A 17,019-nucleotide genomic window follows, 5' to 3' on the forward strand; every position below is an offset into this window, starting at 1 on the left:
GGGGGGGGGGGGGTGGGGGGGGGGGGGGGTGGGGGGGGGGGGGGGTGGGGGGGGGGGGGGGTGGGGGGGGGGGGGGGTGGGGGGGGGGGGGGGTGGGGGGGGGGGGGGGTGGGGGGGGGGGGGGGTGGGGGGGGGGGGGGGTGGGGGGGGGGGGGGGTGGGGGGGGGGGGGGGTGGGGGGGGGGGGGGGTGGGGGGGGGGGGGGGTGGGGGGGGGGGGGGGTGGGGGGGGGGGGGGGTGGGGGGGGGGGGGGGTGGGGGGGGGGGGGGGTGGGGGGGGGGGGGGGTGGGGGGGGGGGGGGGTGGGGGGGGGGGGGGGTGGGGGGGGGGGGGGGTGGGGGGGGGGGGGGGTGGGGGGGGGGGGGGGTGGGGGGGGGGGGGGGTGGGGGGGGGGGGGGGTGGGGGGGGGGGGGGGTGGGGGGGGGGGGGGGTGGGGGGGGGGGGGGGTGGGGGGGGGGGGGGGTGGGGGGGGGGGGGGGTGGGGGGGGGGGGGGGTGGGGGGGGGGGGGGGTGGGGGGGGGGGGGGGTGGGGGGGGGGGGGGGTGGGGGGGGGGGGGGGTGGGGGGGGGGGGGGGTGGGGGGGGGGGGGGGTGGGGGGGGGGGGGGGTGGGGGGGGGGGGGGGTGGGGGGGGGGGGGGGTGGGGGGGGGGGGGGGTGGGGGGGGGGGGGGGTGGGGGGGGGGGGGGGTGGGGGGGGGGGGGGGTGGGGGGGGGGGGGGGTGGGGGGGGGGGGGGGTGGGGGGGGGGGGGGGTGGGGGGGGGGGGGGGTGGGGGGGGGGGGGGGTGGGGGGGGGGGGGGGTGGGGGGGGGGGGGGGTGGGGGGGGGGGGGGGTGGGGGGGGGGGGGGGTGGGGGGGGGGGGGGGTGGGGGGGGGGGGGGGTGGGGGGGGGGGGGGGTGGGGGGGGGGGGGGGTGGGGGGGGGGGGGGGTGGGGGGGGGGGGGGGTGGGGGGGGGGGGGGGTGGGGGGGGGGGGGGGTGGGGGGGGGGGGGGGTGGGGGGGGGGGGGGGTGGGGGGGGGGGGGGGTGGGGGGGGGGGGGGGTGGGGGGGGGGGGGGGTGGGGGGGGGGGGGGGTGGGGGGGGGGGGGGGTGGGGGGGGGGGGGGGTGGGGGGGGGGGGGGGTGGGGGGGGGGGGGGGTGGGGGGGGGGGGGGGTGGGGGGGGGGGGGGGTGGGGGGGGGGGGGGGTGGGGGGGGGGGGGGGTGGGGGGGGGGGGGGGTGGGGGGGGGGGGGGGTGGGGGGGGGGGGGGGTGGGGGGGGGGGGGGGTGGGGGGGGGGGGGGGTGGGGGGGGGGGGGGGTGGGGGGGGGGGGGGGTGGGGGGGGGGGGGGGTGGGGGGGGGGGGGGGTGGGGGGGGGGGGGGGTGGGGGGGGGGGGGGGTGGGGGGGGGGGGGGGTGGGGGGGGGGGGGGGTGGGGGGGGGGGGGGGTGGGGGGGGGGGGGGGTGGGGGGGGGGGGGGGTGGGGGGGGGGGGGGGTGGGGGGGGGGGGGGGTGGGGGGGGGGGGGGGTGGGGGGGGGGGGGGGTGGGGGGGGGGGGGGGTGGGGGGGGGGGGGGGTGGGGGGGGGGGGGGGTGGGGGGGGGGGGGGGTGGGGGGGGGGGGGGGTGGGGGGGGGGGGGGGTGGGGGGGGGGGGGGGTGGGGGGGGGGGGGGGTGGGGGGGGGGGGGGGTGGGGGGGGGGGGGGGTGGGGGGGGGGGGGGGTGGGGGGGGGGGGGGGTGGGGGGGGGGGGGGGTGGGGGGGGGGGGGGGTGGGGGGGGGGGGGGGTGGGGGGGGGGGGGGGTGGGGGGGGGGGGGGGTGGGGGGGGGGGGGGGTGGGGGGGGGGGGGGGTGGGGGGGGGGGGGGGTGGGGGGGGGGGGGGGTGGGGGGGGGGGGGGGTGGGGGGGGGGGGGGGTGGGGGGGGGGGGGGGTGGGGGGGGGGGGGGGTGGGGGGGGGGGGGGGTGGGGGGGGGGGGGGGTGGGGGGGGGGGGGGGTGGGGGGGGGGGGGGGTGGGGGGGGGGGGGGGTGGGGGGGGGGGGGGGTGGGGGGGGGGGGGGGTGGGGGGGGGGGGGGGTGGGGGGGGGGGGGGGTGGGGGGGGGGGGGGGTGGGGGGGGGGGGGGGTGGGGGGGGGGGGGGGTGGGGGGGGGGGGGGGTGGGGGGGGGGGGGGGTGGGGGGGGGGGGGGGTGGGGGGGGGGGGGGGTGGGGGGGGGGGGGGGTGGGGGGGGGGGGGGGTGGGGGGGGGGGGGGGTGGGGGGGGGGGGGGGTGGGGGGGGGGGGGGGTGGGGGGGGGGGGGGGTGGGGGGGGGGGGGGGTGGGGGGGGGGGGGGGTGGGGGGGGGGGGGGGTGGGGGGGGGGGGGGGTGGGGGGGGGGGGGGGTGGGGGGGGGGGGGGGTGGGGGGGGGGGGGGGTGGGGGGGGGGGGGGGTGGGGGGGGGGGGGGGTGGGGGGGGGGGGGGGTGGGGGGGGGGGGGGGTGGGGGGGGGGGGGGGTGGGGGGGGGGGGGGGTGGGGGGGGGGGGGGGTGGGGGGGGGGGGGGGTGGGGGGGGGGGGGGGTGGGGGGGGGGGGGGGTGGGGGGGGGGGGGGGTGGGGGGGGGGGGGGGTGGGGGGGGGGGGGGGTGGGGGGGGGGGGGGGTGGGGGGGGGGGGGGGTGGGGGGGGGGGGGGGTGGGGGGGGGGGGGGGTGGGGGGGGGGGGGGGTGGGGGGGGGGGGGGGTGGGGGGGGGGGGGGGTGGGGGGGGGGGGGGGTGGGGGGGGGGGGGGGTGGGGGGGGGGGGGGGTGGGGGGGGGGGGGGGTGGGGGGGGGGGGGGGTGGGGGGGGGGGGGGGTGGGGGGGGGGGGGGGTGGGGGGGGGGGGGGGTGGGGGGGGGGGGGGGTGGGGGGGGGGGGGGGTGGGGGGGGGGGGGGGTGGGGGGGGGGGGGGGTGGGGGGGGGGGGGGGTGGGGGGGGGGGGGGGTGGGGGGGGGGGGGGGTGGGGGGGGGGGGGGGTGGGGGGGGGGGGGGGTGGGGGGGGGGGGGGGTGGGGGGGGGGGGGGGTGGGGGGGGGGGGGGGTGGGGGGGGGGGGGGGTGGGGGGGGGGGGGGGTGGGGGGGGGGGGGGGTGGGGGGGGGGGGGGGTGGGGGGGGGGGGGGGTGGGGGGGGGGGGGGGTGGGGGGGGGGGGGGGTGGGGGGGGGGGGGGGTGGGGGGGGGGGGGGGTGGGGGGGGGGGGGGGTGGGGGGGGGGGGGGGTGGGGGGGGGGGGGGGTGGGGGGGGGGGGGGGTGGGGGGGGGGGGGGGTGGGGGGGGGGGGGGGTGGGGGGGGGGGGGGGTGGGGGGGGGGGGGGGTGGGGGGGGGGGGGGGTGGGGGGGGGGGGGGGTGGGGGGGGGGGGGGGTGGGGGGGGGGGGGGGTGGGGGGGGGGGGGGGTGGGGGGGGGGGGGGGTGGGGGGGGGGGGGGGTGGGGGGGGGGGGGGGTGGGGGGGGGGGGGGGTGGGGGGGGGGGGGGGTGGGGGGGGGGGGGGGTGGGGGGGGGGGGGGGTGGGGGGGGGGGGGGGTGGGGGGGGGGGGGGGTGGGGGGGGGGGGGGGTGGGGGGGGGGGGGGGTGGGGGGGGGGGGGGGTGGGGGGGGGGGGGGGTGGGGGGGGGGGGGGGTGGGGGGGGGGGGGGGTGGGGGGGGGGGGGGGTGGGGGGGGGGGGGGGTGGGGGGGGGGGGGGGTGGGGGGGGGGGGGGGTGGGGGGGGGGGGGGGTGGGGGGGGGGGGGGGTGGGGGGGGGGGGGGGTGGGGGGGGGGGGGGGTGGGGGGGGGGGGGGGTGGGGGGGGGGGGGGGTGGGGGGGGGGGGGGGTGGGGGGGGGGGGGGGTGGGGGGGGGGGGGGGTGGGGGGGGGGGGGGGTGGGGGGGGGGGGGGGTGGGGGGGGGGGGGGGTGGGGGGGGGGGGGGGTGGGGGGGGGGGGGGGTGGGGGGGGGGGGGGGTGGGGGGGGGGGGGGGTGGGGGGGGGGGGGGGTGGGGGGGGGGGGGGGTGGGGGGGGGGGGGGGTGGGGGGGGGGGGGGGTGGGGGGGGGGGGGGGTGGGGGGGGGGGGGGGTGGGGGGGGGGGGGGGTGGGGGGGGGGGGGGGTGGGGGGGGGGGGGGGTGGGGGGGGGGGGGGGTGGGGGGGGGGGGGGGTGGGGGGGGGGGGGGGTGGGGGGGGGGGGGGGTGGGGGGGGGGGGGGGTGGGGGGGGGGGGGGGTGGGGGGGGGGGGGGGTGGGGGGGGGGGGGGGTGGGGGGGGGGGGGGGTGGGGGGGGGGGGGGGTGGGGGGGGGGGGGGGTGGGGGGGGGGGGGGGTGGGGGGGGGGGGGGGTGGGGGGGGGGGGGGGTGGGGGGGGGGGGGGGTGGGGGGGGGGGGGGGTGGGGGGGGGGGGGGGTGGGGGGGGGGGGGGGTGGGGGGGGGGGGGGGTGGGGGGGGGGGGGGGTGGGGGGGGGGGGGGGTGGGGGGGGGGGGGGGTGGGGGGGGGGGGGGGTGGGGGGGGGGGGGGGTGGGGGGGGGGGGGGGTGGGGGGGGGGGGGGGTGGGGGGGGGGGGGGGTGGGGGGGGGGGGGGGTGGGGGGGGGGGGGGGTGGGGGGGGGGGGGGGTGGGGGGGGGGGGGGGTGGGGGGGGGGGGGGGTGGGGGGGGGGGGGGGTGGGGGGGGGGGGGGGTGGGGGGGGGGGGGGGTGGGGGGGGGGGGGGGTGGGGGGGGGGGGGGGTGGGGGGGGGGGGGGGTGGGGGGGGGGGGGGGTGGGGGGGGGGGGGGGTGGGGGGGGGGGGGGGTGGGGGGGGGGGGGGGTGGGGGGGGGGGGGGGTGGGGGGGGGGGGGGGTGGGGGGGGGGGGGGGTGGGGGGGGGGGGGGGTGGGGGGGGGGGGGGGTGGGGGGGGGGGGGGGTGGGGGGGGGGGGGGGTGGGGGGGGGGGGGGGTGGGGGGGGGGGGGGGTGGGGGGGGGGGGGGGTGGGGGGGGGGGGGGGTGGGGGGGGGGGGGGGTGGGGGGGGGGGGGGGTGGGGGGGGGGGGGGGTGGGGGGGGGGGGGGGTGGGGGGGGGGGGGGGTGGGGGGGGGGGGGGGTGGGGGGGGGGGGGGGTGGGGGGGGGGGGGGGTGGGGGGGGGGGGGGGTGGGGGGGGGGGGGGGTGGGGGGGGGGGGGGGTGGGGGGGGGGGGGGGTGGGGGGGGGGGGGGGTGGGGGGGGGGGGGGGTGGGGGGGGGGGGGGGTGGGGGGGGGGGGGGGTGGGGGGGGGGGGGGGTGGGGGGGGGGGGGGGTGGGGGGGGGGGGGGGTGGGGGGGGGGGGGGGTGGGGGGGGGGGGGGGTGGGGGGGGGGGGGGGTGGGGGGGGGGGGGGGTGGGGGGGGGGGGGGGTGGGGGGGGGGGGGGGTGGGGGGGGGGGGGGGTGGGGGGGGGGGGGGGTGGGGGGGGGGGGGGGTGGGGGGGGGGGGGGGTGGGGGGGGGGGGGGGTGGGGGGGGGGGGGGGTGGGGGGGGGGGGGGGTGGGGGGGGGGGGGGGTGGGGGGGGGGGGGGGTGGGGGGGGGGGGGGGTGGGGGGGGGGGGGGGTGGGGGGGGGGGGGGGTGGGGGGGGGGGGGGGTGGGGGGGGGGGGGGGTGGGGGGGGGGGGGGGTGGGGGGGGGGGGGGGTGGGGGGGGGGGGGGGTGGGGGGGGGGGGGGGTGGGGGGGGGGGGGGGTGGGGGGGGGGGGGGGTGGGGGGGGGGGGGGGTGGGGGGGGGGGGGGGTGGGGGGGGGGGGGGGTGGGGGGGGGGGGGGGTGGGGGGGGGGGGGGGTGGGGGGGGGGGGGGGTGGGGGGGGGGGGGGGTGGGGGGGGGGGGGGGTGGGGGGGGGGGGGGGTGGGGGGGGGGGGGGGTGGGGGGGGGGGGGGGTGGGGGGGGGGGGGGGTGGGGGGGGGGGGGGGTGGGGGGGGGGGGGGGTGGGGGGGGGGGGGGGTGGGGGGGGGGGGGGGTGGGGGGGGGGGGGGGTGGGGGGGGGGGGGGGTGGGGGGGGGGGGGGGTGGGGGGGGGGGGGGGTGGGGGGGGGGGGGGGTGGGGGGGGGGGGGGGTGGGGGGGGGGGGGGGTGGGGGGGGGGGGGGGTGGGGGGGGGGGGGGGTGGGGGGGGGGGGGGGTGGGGGGGGGGGGGGGTGGGGGGGGGGGGGGGTGGGGGGGGGGGGGGGTGGGGGGGGGGGGGGGTGGGGGGGGGGGGGGGTGGGGGGGGGGGGGGGTGGGGGGGGGGGGGGGTGGGGGGGGGGGGGGGTGGGGGGGGGGGGGGGTGGGGGGGGGGGGGGGTGGGGGGGGGGGGGGGTGGGGGGGGGGGGGGGTGGGGGGGGGGGGGGGTGGGGGGGGGGGGGGGTGGGGGGGGGGGGGGGTGGGGGGGGGGGGGGGTGGGGGGGGGGGGGGGTGGGGGGGGGGGGGGGTGGGGGGGGGGGGGGGTGGGGGGGGGGGGGGGTGGGGGGGGGGGGGGGTGGGGGGGGGGGGGGGTGGGGGGGGGGGGGGGTGGGGGGGGGGGGGGGTGGGGGGGGGGGGGGGTGGGGGGGGGGGGGGGTGGGGGGGGGGGGGGGTGGGGGGGGGGGGGGGTGGGGGGGGGGGGGGGTGGGGGGGGGGGGGGGTGGGGGGGGGGGGGGGTGGGGGGGGGGGGGGGTGGGGGGGGGGGGGGGTGGGGGGGGGGGGGGGTGGGGGGGGGGGGGGGTGGGGGGGGGGGGGGGTGGGGGGGGGGGGGGGTGGGGGGGGGGGGGGGTGGGGGGGGGGGGGGGTGGGGGGGGGGGGGGGTGGGGGGGGGGGGGGGTGGGGGGGGGGGGGGGTGGGGGGGGGGGGGGGTGGGGGGGGGGGGGGGTGGGGGGGGGGGGGGGTGGGGGGGGGGGGGGGTGGGGGGGGGGGGGGGTGGGGGGGGGGGGGGGTGGGGGGGGGGGGGGGTGGGGGGGGGGGGGGGTGGGGGGGGGGGGGGGTGGGGGGGGGGGGGGGTGGGGGGGGGGGGGGGTGGGGGGGGGGGGGGGTGGGGGGGGGGGGGGGTGGGGGGGGGGGGGGGTGGGGGGGGGGGGGGGTGGGGGGGGGGGGGGGTGGGGGGGGGGGGGGGTGGGGGGGGGGGGGGGTGGGGGGGGGGGGGGGTGGGGGGGGGGGGGGGTGGGGGGGGGGGGGGGTGGGGGGGGGGGGGGGTGGGGGGGGGGGGGGGTGGGGGGGGGGGGGGGTGGGGGGGGGGGGGGGTGGGGGGGGGGGGGGGTGGGGGGGGGGGGGGGTGGGGGGGGGGGGGGGTGGGGGGGGGGGGGGGTGGGGGGGGGGGGGGGTGGGGGGGGGGGGGGGTGGGGGGGGGGGGGGGTGGGGGGGGGGGGGGGTGGGGGGGGGGGGGGGTGGGGGGGGGGGGGGGTGGGGGGGGGGGGGGGTGGGGGGGGGGGGGGGTGGGGGGGGGGGGGGGTGGGGGGGGGGGGGGGTGGGGGGGGGGGGGGGTGGGGGGGGGGGGGGGTGGGGGGGGGGGGGGGTGGGGGGGGGGGGGGGTGGGGGGGGGGGGGGGTGGGGGGGGGGGGGGGTGGGGGGGGGGGGGGGTGGGGGGGGGGGGGGGTGGGGGGGGGGGGGGGTGGGGGGGGGGGGGGGTGGGGGGGGGGGGGGGTGGGGGGGGGGGGGGGTGGGGGGGGGGGGGGGTGGGGGGGGGGGGGGGTGGGGGGGGGGGGGGGTGGGGGGGGGGGGGGGTGGGGGGGGGGGGGGGTGGGGGGGGGGGGGGGTGGGGGGGGGGGGGGGTGGGGGGGGGGGGGGGTGGGGGGGGGGGGGGGTGGGGGGGGGGGGGGGTGGGGGGGGGGGGGGGTGGGGGGGGGGGGGGGTGGGGGGGGGGGGGGGTGGGGGGGGGGGGGGGTGGGGGGGGGGGGGGGTGGGGGGGGGGGGGGGTGGGGGGGGGGGGGGGTGGGGGGGGGGGGGGGTGGGGGGGGGGGGGGGTGGGGGGGGGGGGGGGTGGGGGGGGGGGGGGGTGGGGGGGGGGGGGGGTGGGGGGGGGGGGGGGTGGGGGGGGGGGGGGGTGGGGGGGGGGGGGGGTGGGGGGGGGGGGGGGTGGGGGGGGGGGGGGGTGGGGGGGGGGGGGGGTGGGGGGGGGGGGGGGTGGGGGGGGGGGGGGGTGGGGGGGGGGGGGGGTGGGGGGGGGGGGGGGTGGGGGGGGGGGGGGGTGGGGGGGGGGGGGGGTGGGGGGGGGGGGGGGTGGGGGGGGGGGGGGGTGGGGGGGGGGGGGGGTGGGGGGGGGGGGGGGTGGGGGGGGGGGGGGGTGGGGGGGGGGGGGGGTGGGGGGGGGGGGGGGTGGGGGGGGGGGGGGGTGGGGGGGGGGGGGGGTGGGGGGGGGGGGGGGTGGGGGGGGGGGGGGGTGGGGGGGGGGGGGGGTGGGGGGGGGGGGGGGTGGGGGGGGGGGGGGGTGGGGGGGGGGGGGGGTGGGGGGGGGGGGGGGTGGGGGGGGGGGGGGGTGGGGGGGGGGGGGGGTGGGGGGGGGGGGGGGTGGGGGGGGGGGGGGGTGGGGGGGGGGGGGGGTGGGGGGGGGGGGGGGTGGGGGGGGGGGGGGGTGGGGGGGGGGGGGGGTGGGGGGGGGGGGGGGTGGGGGGGGGGGGGGGTGGGGGGGGGGGGGGGTGGGGGGGGGGGGGGGTGGGGGGGGGGGGGGGTGGGGGGGGGGGGGGGTGGGGGGGGGGGGGGGTGGGGGGGGGGGGGGGTGGGGGGGGGGGGGGGTGGGGGGGGGGGGGGGTGGGGGGGGGGGGGGGTGGGGGGGGGGGGGGGTGGGGGGGGGGGGGGGTGGGGGGGGGGGGGGGTGGGGGGGGGGGGGGGTGGGGGGGGGGGGGGGTGGGGGGGGGGGGGGGTGGGGGGGGGGGGGGGTGGGGGGGGGGGGGGGTGGGGGGGGGGGGGGGTGGGGGGGGGGGGGGGTGGGGGGGGGGGGGGGTGGGGGGGGGGGGGGGTGGGGGGGGGGGGGGGTGGGGGGGGGGGGGGGTGGGGGGGGGGGGGGGTGGGGGGGGGGGGGGGTGGGGGGGGGGGGGGGTGGGGGGGGGGGGGGGTGGGGGGGGGGGGGGGTGGGGGGGGGGGGGGGTGGGGGGGGGGGGGGGTGGGGGGGGGGGGGGGTGGGGGGGGGGGGGGGTGGGGGGGGGGGGGGGTGGGGGGGGGGGGGGGTGGGGGGGGGGGGGGGTGGGGGGGGGGGGGGGTGGGGGGGGGGGGGGGTGGGGGGGGGGGGGGGTGGGGGGGGGGGGGGGTGGGGGGGGGGGGGGGTGGGGGGGGGGGGGGGTGGGGGGGGGGGGGGGTGGGGGGGGGGGGGGGTGGGGGGGGGGGGGGGTGGGGGGGGGGGGGGGTGGGGGGGGGGGGGGGTGGGGGGGGGGGGGGGTGGGGGGGGGGGGGGGTGGGGGGGGGGGGGGGTGGGGGGGGGGGGGGGTGGGGGGGGGGGGGGGTGGGGGGGGGGGGGGGTGGGGGGGGGGGGGGGTGGGGGGGGGGGGGGGTGGGGGGGGGGGGGGGTGGGGGGGGGGGGGGGTGGGGGGGGGGGGGGGTGGGGGGGGGGGGGGGTGGGGGGGGGGGGGGGTGGGGGGGGGGGGGGGTGGGGGGGGGGGGGGGTGGGGGGGGGGGGGGGTGGGGGGGGGGGGGGGTGGGGGGGGGGGGGGGTGGGGGGGGGGGGGGGTGGGGGGGGGGGGGGGTGGGGGGGGGGGGGGGTGGGGGGGGGGGGGGGTGGGGGGGGGGGGGGGTGGGGGGGGGGGGGGGTGGGGGGGGGGGGGGGTGGGGGGGGGGGGGGGTGGGGGGGGGGGGGGGTGGGGGGGGGGGGGGGTGGGGGGGGGGGGGGGTGGGGGGGGGGGGGGGTGGGGGGGGGGGGGGGTGGGGGGGGGGGGGGGTGGGGGGGGGGGGGGGTGGGGGGGGGGGGGGGTGGGGGGGGGGGGGGGTGGGGGGGGGGGGGGGTGGGGGGGGGGGGGGGTGGGGGGGGGGGGGGGTGGGGGGGGGGGGGGGTGGGGGGGGGGGGGGGTGGGGGGGGGGGGGGGTGGGGGGGGGGGGGGGTGGGGGGGGGGGGGGGTGGGGGGGGGGGGGGGTGGGGGGGGGGGGGGGTGGGGGGGGGGGGGGGTGGGGGGGGGGGGGGGTGGGGGGGGGGGGGGGTGGGGGGGGGGGGGGGTGGGGGGGGGGGGGGGTGGGGGGGGGGGGGGGTGGGGGGGGGGGGGGGTGGGGGGGGGGGGGGGTGGGGGGGGGGGGGGGTGGGGGGGGGGGGGGGTGGGGGGGGGGGGGGGTGGGGGGGGGGGGGGGTGGGGGGGGGGGGGGGTGGGGGGGGGGGGGGGTGGGGGGGGGGGGGGGTGGGGGGGGGGGGGGGTGGGGGGGGGGGGGGGTGGGGGGGGGGGGGGGTGGGGGGGGGGGGGGGTGGGGGGGGGGGGGGGTGGGGGGGGGGGGGGGTGGGGGGGGGGGGGGGTGGGGGGGGGGGGGGGTGGGGGGGGGGGGGGGTGGGGGGGGGGGGGGGTGGGGGGGGGGGGGGGTGGGGGGGGGGGGGGGTGGGGGGGGGGGGGGGTGGGGGGGGGGGGGGGTGGGGGGGGGGGGGGGTGGGGGGGGGGGGGGGTGGGGGGGGGGGGGGGTGGGGGGGGGGGGGGGTGGGGGGGGGGGGGGGTGGGGGGGGGGGGGGGTGGGGGGGGGGGGGGGTGGGGGGGGGGGGGGGTGGGGGGGGGGGGGGGTGGGGGGGGGGGGGGGTGGGGGGGGGGGGGGGTGGGGGGGGGGGGGGGTGGGGGGGGGGGGGGGTGGGGGGGGGGGGGGGTGGGGGGGGGGGGGGGTGGGGGGGGGGGGGGGTGGGGGGGGGGGGGGGTGGGGGGGGGGGGGGGTGGGGGGGGGGGGGGGTGGGGGGGGGGGGGGGTGGGGGGGGGGGGGGGTGGGGGGGGGGGGGGGTGGGGGGGGGGGGGGGTGGGGGGGGGGGGGGGTGGGGGGGGGGGGGGGTGGGGGGGGGGGGGGGTGGGGGGGGGGGGGGGTGGGGGGGGGGGGGGGTGGGGGGGGGGGGGGGTGGGGGGGGGGGGGGGTGGGGGGGGGGGGGGGTGGGGGGGGGGGGGGGTGGGGGGGGGGGGGGGTGGGGGGGGGGGGGGGTGGGGGGGGGGGGGGGTGGGGGGGGGGGGGGGTGGGGGGGGGGGGGGGTGGGGGGGGGGGGGGGTGGGGGGGGGGGGGGGTGGGGGGGGGGGGGGGTGGGGGGGGGGGGGGGTGGGGGGGGGGGGGGGTGGGGGGGGGGGGGGGTGGGGGGGGGGGGGGGTGGGGGGGGGGGGGGGTGGGGGGGGGGGGGGGTGGGGGGGGGGGGGGGTGGGGGGGGGGGGGGGTGGGGGGGGGGGGGGGTGGGGGGGGGGGGGGGTGGGGGGGGGGGGGGGTGGGGGGGGGGGGGGGTGGGGGGGGGGGGGGGTGGGGGGGGGGGGGGGTGGGGGGGGGGGGGGGTGGGGGGGGGGGGGGGTGGGGGGGGGGGGGGGTGGGGGGGGGGGGGGGTGGGGGGGGGGGGGGGTGGGGGGGGGGGGGGGTGGGGGGGGGGGGGGGTGGGGGGGGGGGGGGGTGGGGGGGGGGGGGGGTGGGGGGGGGGGGGGGTGGGGGGGGGGGGGGGTGGGGGGGGGGGGGGGTGGGGGGGGGGGGGGGTGGGGGGGGGGGGGGGTGGGGGGGGGGGGGGGTGGGGGGGGGGGGGGGTGGGGGGGGGGGGGGGTGGGGGGGGGGGGGGGTGGGGGGGGGGGGGGGTGGGGGGGGGGGGGGGTGGGGGGGGGGGGGGGTGGGGGGGGGGGGGGGTGGGGGGGGGGGGGGGTGGGGGGGGGGGGGGGTGGGGGGGGGGGGGGGTGGGGGGGGGGGGGGGTGGGGGGGGGGGGGGGTGGGGGGGGGGGGGGGTGGGGGGGGGGGGGGGTGGGGGGGGGGGGGGGTGGGGGGGGGGGGGGGTGGGGGGGGGGGGGGGTGGGGGGGGGGGGGGGTGGGGGGGGGGGGGGGTGGGGGGGGGGGGGGGTGGGGGGGGGGGGGGGTGGGGGGGGGGGGGGGTGGGGGGGGGGGGGGGTGGGGGGGGGGGGGGGTGGGGGGGGGGGGGGGTGGGGGGGGGGGGGGGTGGGGGGGGGGGGGGGTGGGGGGGGGGGGGGGTGGGGGGGGGGGGGGGTGGGGGGGGGGGGGGGTGGGGGGGGGGGGGGGTGGGGGGGGGGGGGGGTGGGGGGGGGGGGGGGTGGGGGGGGGGGGGGGTGGGGGGGGGGGGGGGTGGGGGGGGGGGGGGGTGGGGGGGGGGGGGGGTGGGGGGGGGGGGGGGTGGGGGGGGGGGGGGGTGGGGGGGGGGGGGGGTGGGGGGGGGGGGGGGTGGGGGGGGGGGGGGGTGGGGGGGGGGGGGGGTGGGGGGGGGGGGGGGTGGGGGGGGGGGGGGGTGGGGGGGGGGGGGGGTGGGGGGGGGGGGGGGTGGGGGGGGGGGGGGGTGGGGGGGGGGGGGGGTGGGGGGGGGGGGGGGTGGGGGGGGGGGGGGGTGGGGGGGGGGGGGGGTGGGGGGGGGGGGGGGTGGGGGGGGGGGGGGGTGGGGGGGGGGGGGGGTGGGGGGGGGGGGGGGTGGGGGGGGGGGGGGGTGGGGGGGGGGGGGGGTGGGGGGGGGGGGGGGTGGGGGGGGGGGGGGGTGGGGGGGGGGGGGGGTGGGGGGGGGGGGGGGTGGGGGGGGGGGGGGGTGGGGGGGGGGGGGGGTGGGGGGGGGGGGGGGTGGGGGGGGGGGGGGGTGGGGGGGGGGGGGGGTGGGGGGGGGGGGGGGTGGGGGGGGGGGGGGGTGGGGGGGGGGGGGGGTGGGGGGGGGGGGGGGTGGGGGGGGGGGGGGGTGGGGGGGGGGGGGGGTGGGGGGGGGGGGGGGTGGGGGGGGGGGGGGGTGGGGGGGGGGGGGGGTGGGGGGGGGGGGGGGTGGGGGGGGGGGGGGGTGGGGGGGGGGGGGGGTGGGGGGGGGGGGGGGTGGGGGGGGGGGGGGGTGGGGGGGGGGGGGGGTGGGGGGGGGGGGGGGTGGGGGGGGGGGGGGGTGGGGGGGGGGGGGGGTGGGGGGGGGGGGGGGTGGGGGGGGGGGGGGGTGGGGGGGGGGGGGGGTGGGGGGGGGGGGGGGTGGGGGGGGGGGGGGGTGGGGGGGGGGGGGGGTGGGGGGGGGGGGGGGTGGGGGGGGGGGGGGGTGGGGGGGGGGGGGGGTGGGGGGGGGGGGGGGTGGGGGGGGGGGGGGGTGGGGGGGGGGGGGGGTGGGGGGGGGGGGGGGTGGGGGGGGGGGGGGGTGGGGGGGGGGGGGGGTGGGGGGGGGGGGGGGTGGGGGGGGGGGGGGGTGGGGGGGGGGGGGGGTGGGGGGGGGGGGGGGTGGGGGGGGGGGGGGGTGGGGGGGGGGGGGGGTGGGGGGGGGGGGGGGTGGGGGGGGGGGGGGGTGGGGGGGGGGGGGGGTGGGGGGGGGGGGGGGTGGGGGGGGGGGGGGGTGGGGGGGGGGGGGGGTGGGGGGGGGGGGGGGTGGGGGGGGGGGGGGGTGGGGGGGGACACTGGTGGCCAGGAGGGGGCCCGACAACCCTAGTTAGGCCGTCTTTTGGATGTAAGTTCCTCCCAGTTTTTTCCATCCAGACCTGTTTAATTGTTCTCATGGATTTCTGAGAACAGCCTTTCCTCAAAGTTCCTCTTCATGATGGCCTGAGACTCAAACTTGTTTATTCCGCAAGCCAGGATCAAGTTGCTGTCTAGGATTCCCATTTCCGTGGTTCAGCAATACCAAGCAACACAGCGCCCACAACACACGCTGTGATTGCCGGCTGGCCTCTCTCTCTGTGCCCACTGAAACCCACACAGCTTCAGCCAAAGGTTGGCGGCTGCCGGACCAGAAATAAATCCAGAAGAGCTCTACTAAGGACAATAACAATACCAGCTGAGTGTACGCAGTACACATGGGTGGTCAAGTTTTATACATCTTATGATGCTGCCTTTTTTAAAAAGAGGGGACTAGTTAATGATTAAACACGAACTATCCATTAATTATTTGTGGGAGAAGACGGACAGCTAAGAAGTCTACAAATAAAGCAAGTCCAGCTGATTTCCTCAAGATAGGCTATCGCTCCTTACAATTTGCTGTTCCACGACAGTTTCTGCCGCATTGGGTCAGAGGCCCCTTCCGCACACGCAAAATAATGCATTTTCAAACCACTTTCACAACTGTTTGCAAGTGGATTTTGCTATTCTGCACAGCTTCAAAGAGCACTGAAAGCAGTTTGAAAGAGCATTATTCTGCATGTGCGGAATGAGCCAGACCTTGCAGATTGGTTCTGCCAGTGACGGTTCTTTTATGCAGCTACAAGTGGCTTGCTCTGATGCACGCATCAAGGAAAGGATCTTTGAACCTGAGGGAAAAAAGCCAGCGCTGGAGGGGAACGTTCGTGGATTACAACTCTGCACAGACGCCCTGAACGTGGAGACGTTCCAATGGCAGCAATAGGAAGGCTGATTAGTTTTGCTGGAGAGAGGGAGAGCATCTTAAGGCATCTTCTTGATATATTTTTTTTACAAAGATGAAAGTGGAGTTCAGTTAGCAGCCAAGAGGGAGCAGATGCATCACCCACAGCTCCTGAAATGGCTTGCTATTAGCTCTGTGCCAATGGAATGGCAAGGGGAAAATGGGAGGTGTGAAACAGTGTCCTATGGTTTAACCATAGAGTTTTGTATGAACCCTAGAGCATCATGGATCGTGGTGACGTCACTTCCTGTTACTCTGCCAGAAGTGTCATGGTGGACACTGTTTTCAGAGAGCAGTTTCCAGGGCAGGTAGAGAGCTTTCCCGTCACGTCCTACCTAATCCTTCCTTCAGTTTGGAGACACTATGGGGTGAAATTTCTGCAGGCAAAACAGATGCTCTAACACTGAGCCACACCTCCGGTACAGAGTGTACAGAAATAAGTTCTTGGGCAGACGCTCCTCGGCTCACATCGGAAAGAAACGGGATTGTAAATTAAAAGATGAGTTTAAAAAAAAATCTCTGTAACACAGAGATGCTTCTGCTAAGGAACAACCATTGTATTCCACTGGTCCAGAGCATATTTCACCACCTTGCTCGGCTTATTGATTAATAGGTCCACAGGGGGAGGATATTGTAGACGAAAAATATTAACGCCGAGATTGTTCCAGAAACGGTTCCCTCCAGTGCATCATCAATTTACAGAACAGCAAACTAGCCCTGATGTTCCAGGGACGACTGGAGGTACATATGGTTCCCATTGGTGAGATCAATCTATCCATTCTTGGCCTGTAGAAACTGTTGATCTTTTGTGTTGCATAAGACTGCTTGGTTGCTGGTTCAGTCAGTACCCTGACATTTTTTCCTCCACGCACACACACAAAAAAGAAAAGATGACTACCAAAATACAAATAATACATCTGCAATTTCTCAGAAATGACTTCAAACATATTCCAATTGATAACCTACAAAGACAAAAAAACACATCCCATCAACACCACCAAGTAATGTATAATTTAGAACAGGGGTGTCCAAGGCTGGCTTTCCAGACATTCATGGACCTCAATTCCCATCAGCCCCCTGATGGGAATGGAGGTCCATGAACATCTGGAGGGCCAACCTTGGACACCTCTGATTTAAAACTTTCAAAACCAGAACTTTCCTAGCAGTTACTTAGCATGTTGTCCATCTACAGGTGGTCGTGAGGGTCAAATTAGATAGCTAGCGCCAGGTTGGGAAATACGTGGATATTTGGGGGTGGACCCTAAAGAGGGCGGGGTTTGGGGAGGGGAGGGATCTCAGTGGGGTATAATGTCATCAGTAAATAGATTACACTATGGACAAGAACAGTCAGTTCCAGCCTGACAATATTTGCTCAATCTGATTAGAGGATGAGTCGTCTCGAGGTTGCATTGCTGGGAAAGATAACAGGAGGAAAAGTTTTTACCAAAGATGCTGGATGGGGCAAGGAATGGGTTTGCATGAAAGGGGTAGATTCCCCATCAAACTGTTACTCTGGGGCTCTCATGTCATCTGTCAGAGGCTTATCATCTGTTCACCAATCACCAACAGAGAGACAGTTTTTCAAGAGTCTGTCTGGCTTGAGCTGATTGGACAGGCTACTTTTGGTGGGTTCAGAAAGCTCAGTGTAATGGGCTGGATTTCATGCAAGCACACTTTTACAGATTCTGATAGTTGTCATAGTTTCCCTCTTACTCTGCAGATCTGTCCTTGCTGACGGCTGCTCAACAGACAAGTCTATAAGTCAACAGTGAGCAAATCTGATTATCAGTCAAAGTGGCATTTTTAAAGAAGCCTTGTAGTTTGATGTTGATGTCAATCACGATTATTTCCTTTCCTGTGGGAATAGAGTTGGTGTAACCTCAGCTTGTGGGTTCTGTGGGGCAGAACTTGGAATGAGTTTGCAACAACAAATTTTAAAAACAAAATGGTTTACTTTCTTAACATATAACATATAACATCAACATATAACATCACATTTCAAGGTCCTGTTCAGGTTGCATTTTCAAGTCCTTATATTTACAGTCTACTTATACTGCCAAGTCCAATTCTTCTTTGCAAGTGGGTTGGCTCCTGAAGACTCCAAGGGCTTGATGAACAGGATTCAACATGATGAAGGTTTCCAGGAGAACTCTCACCCATTACAACCACAAAAAAGAAACCCTTAAACAAGGTGTTAAGAGCTTATTCAAACCAAGGTCCGAGTCTTGTAGCCTTGTCTCCTCCAAACTACATGAGCTCTGCAGCCTCTTGCTGCTTTGAGTCTCCACCCCTTACTGGGTCAACCCATTCTGAGCATGGGGGTTACATTGGCATCACTGGGTGGGTGAAAGGAAGGCTGATAGTAGCTGATACAGAGGCTGATAGTAGCCGTAATTCCCTTCTACACTGTAGATCTGTTCTTGCTGATTGCTGCTAGGCAGACAAGTCTATAAATGAGCAGATCTGATTATCAATCAAAGTGGTATTTTAAAAGAAGTTTTACTGTTTGGTGTTGATGAGAATAGATTAGGGTCACTGGGAGAATGGAAGGAAGGTAGTTATGAATTTCTTCTTTTGGACAGGGCGTTGCACTAGATGATAATTGAGATCCCTTCCAGCTCTATGTTTCTTTCTTTTTTATTGATTTTCACCATTATATAAAACAGTCATATATAACATAGGTTACATGAT

This window comes from Sphaerodactylus townsendi, linkage group LG14 (assembly GCF_021028975.2).
Source record: "Sphaerodactylus townsendi isolate TG3544 linkage group LG14, MPM_Stown_v2.3, whole genome shotgun sequence".
In the NCBI taxonomy this organism is placed as follows: domain Eukaryota; kingdom Metazoa; phylum Chordata; class Lepidosauria; order Squamata; family Sphaerodactylidae; genus Sphaerodactylus; species Sphaerodactylus townsendi.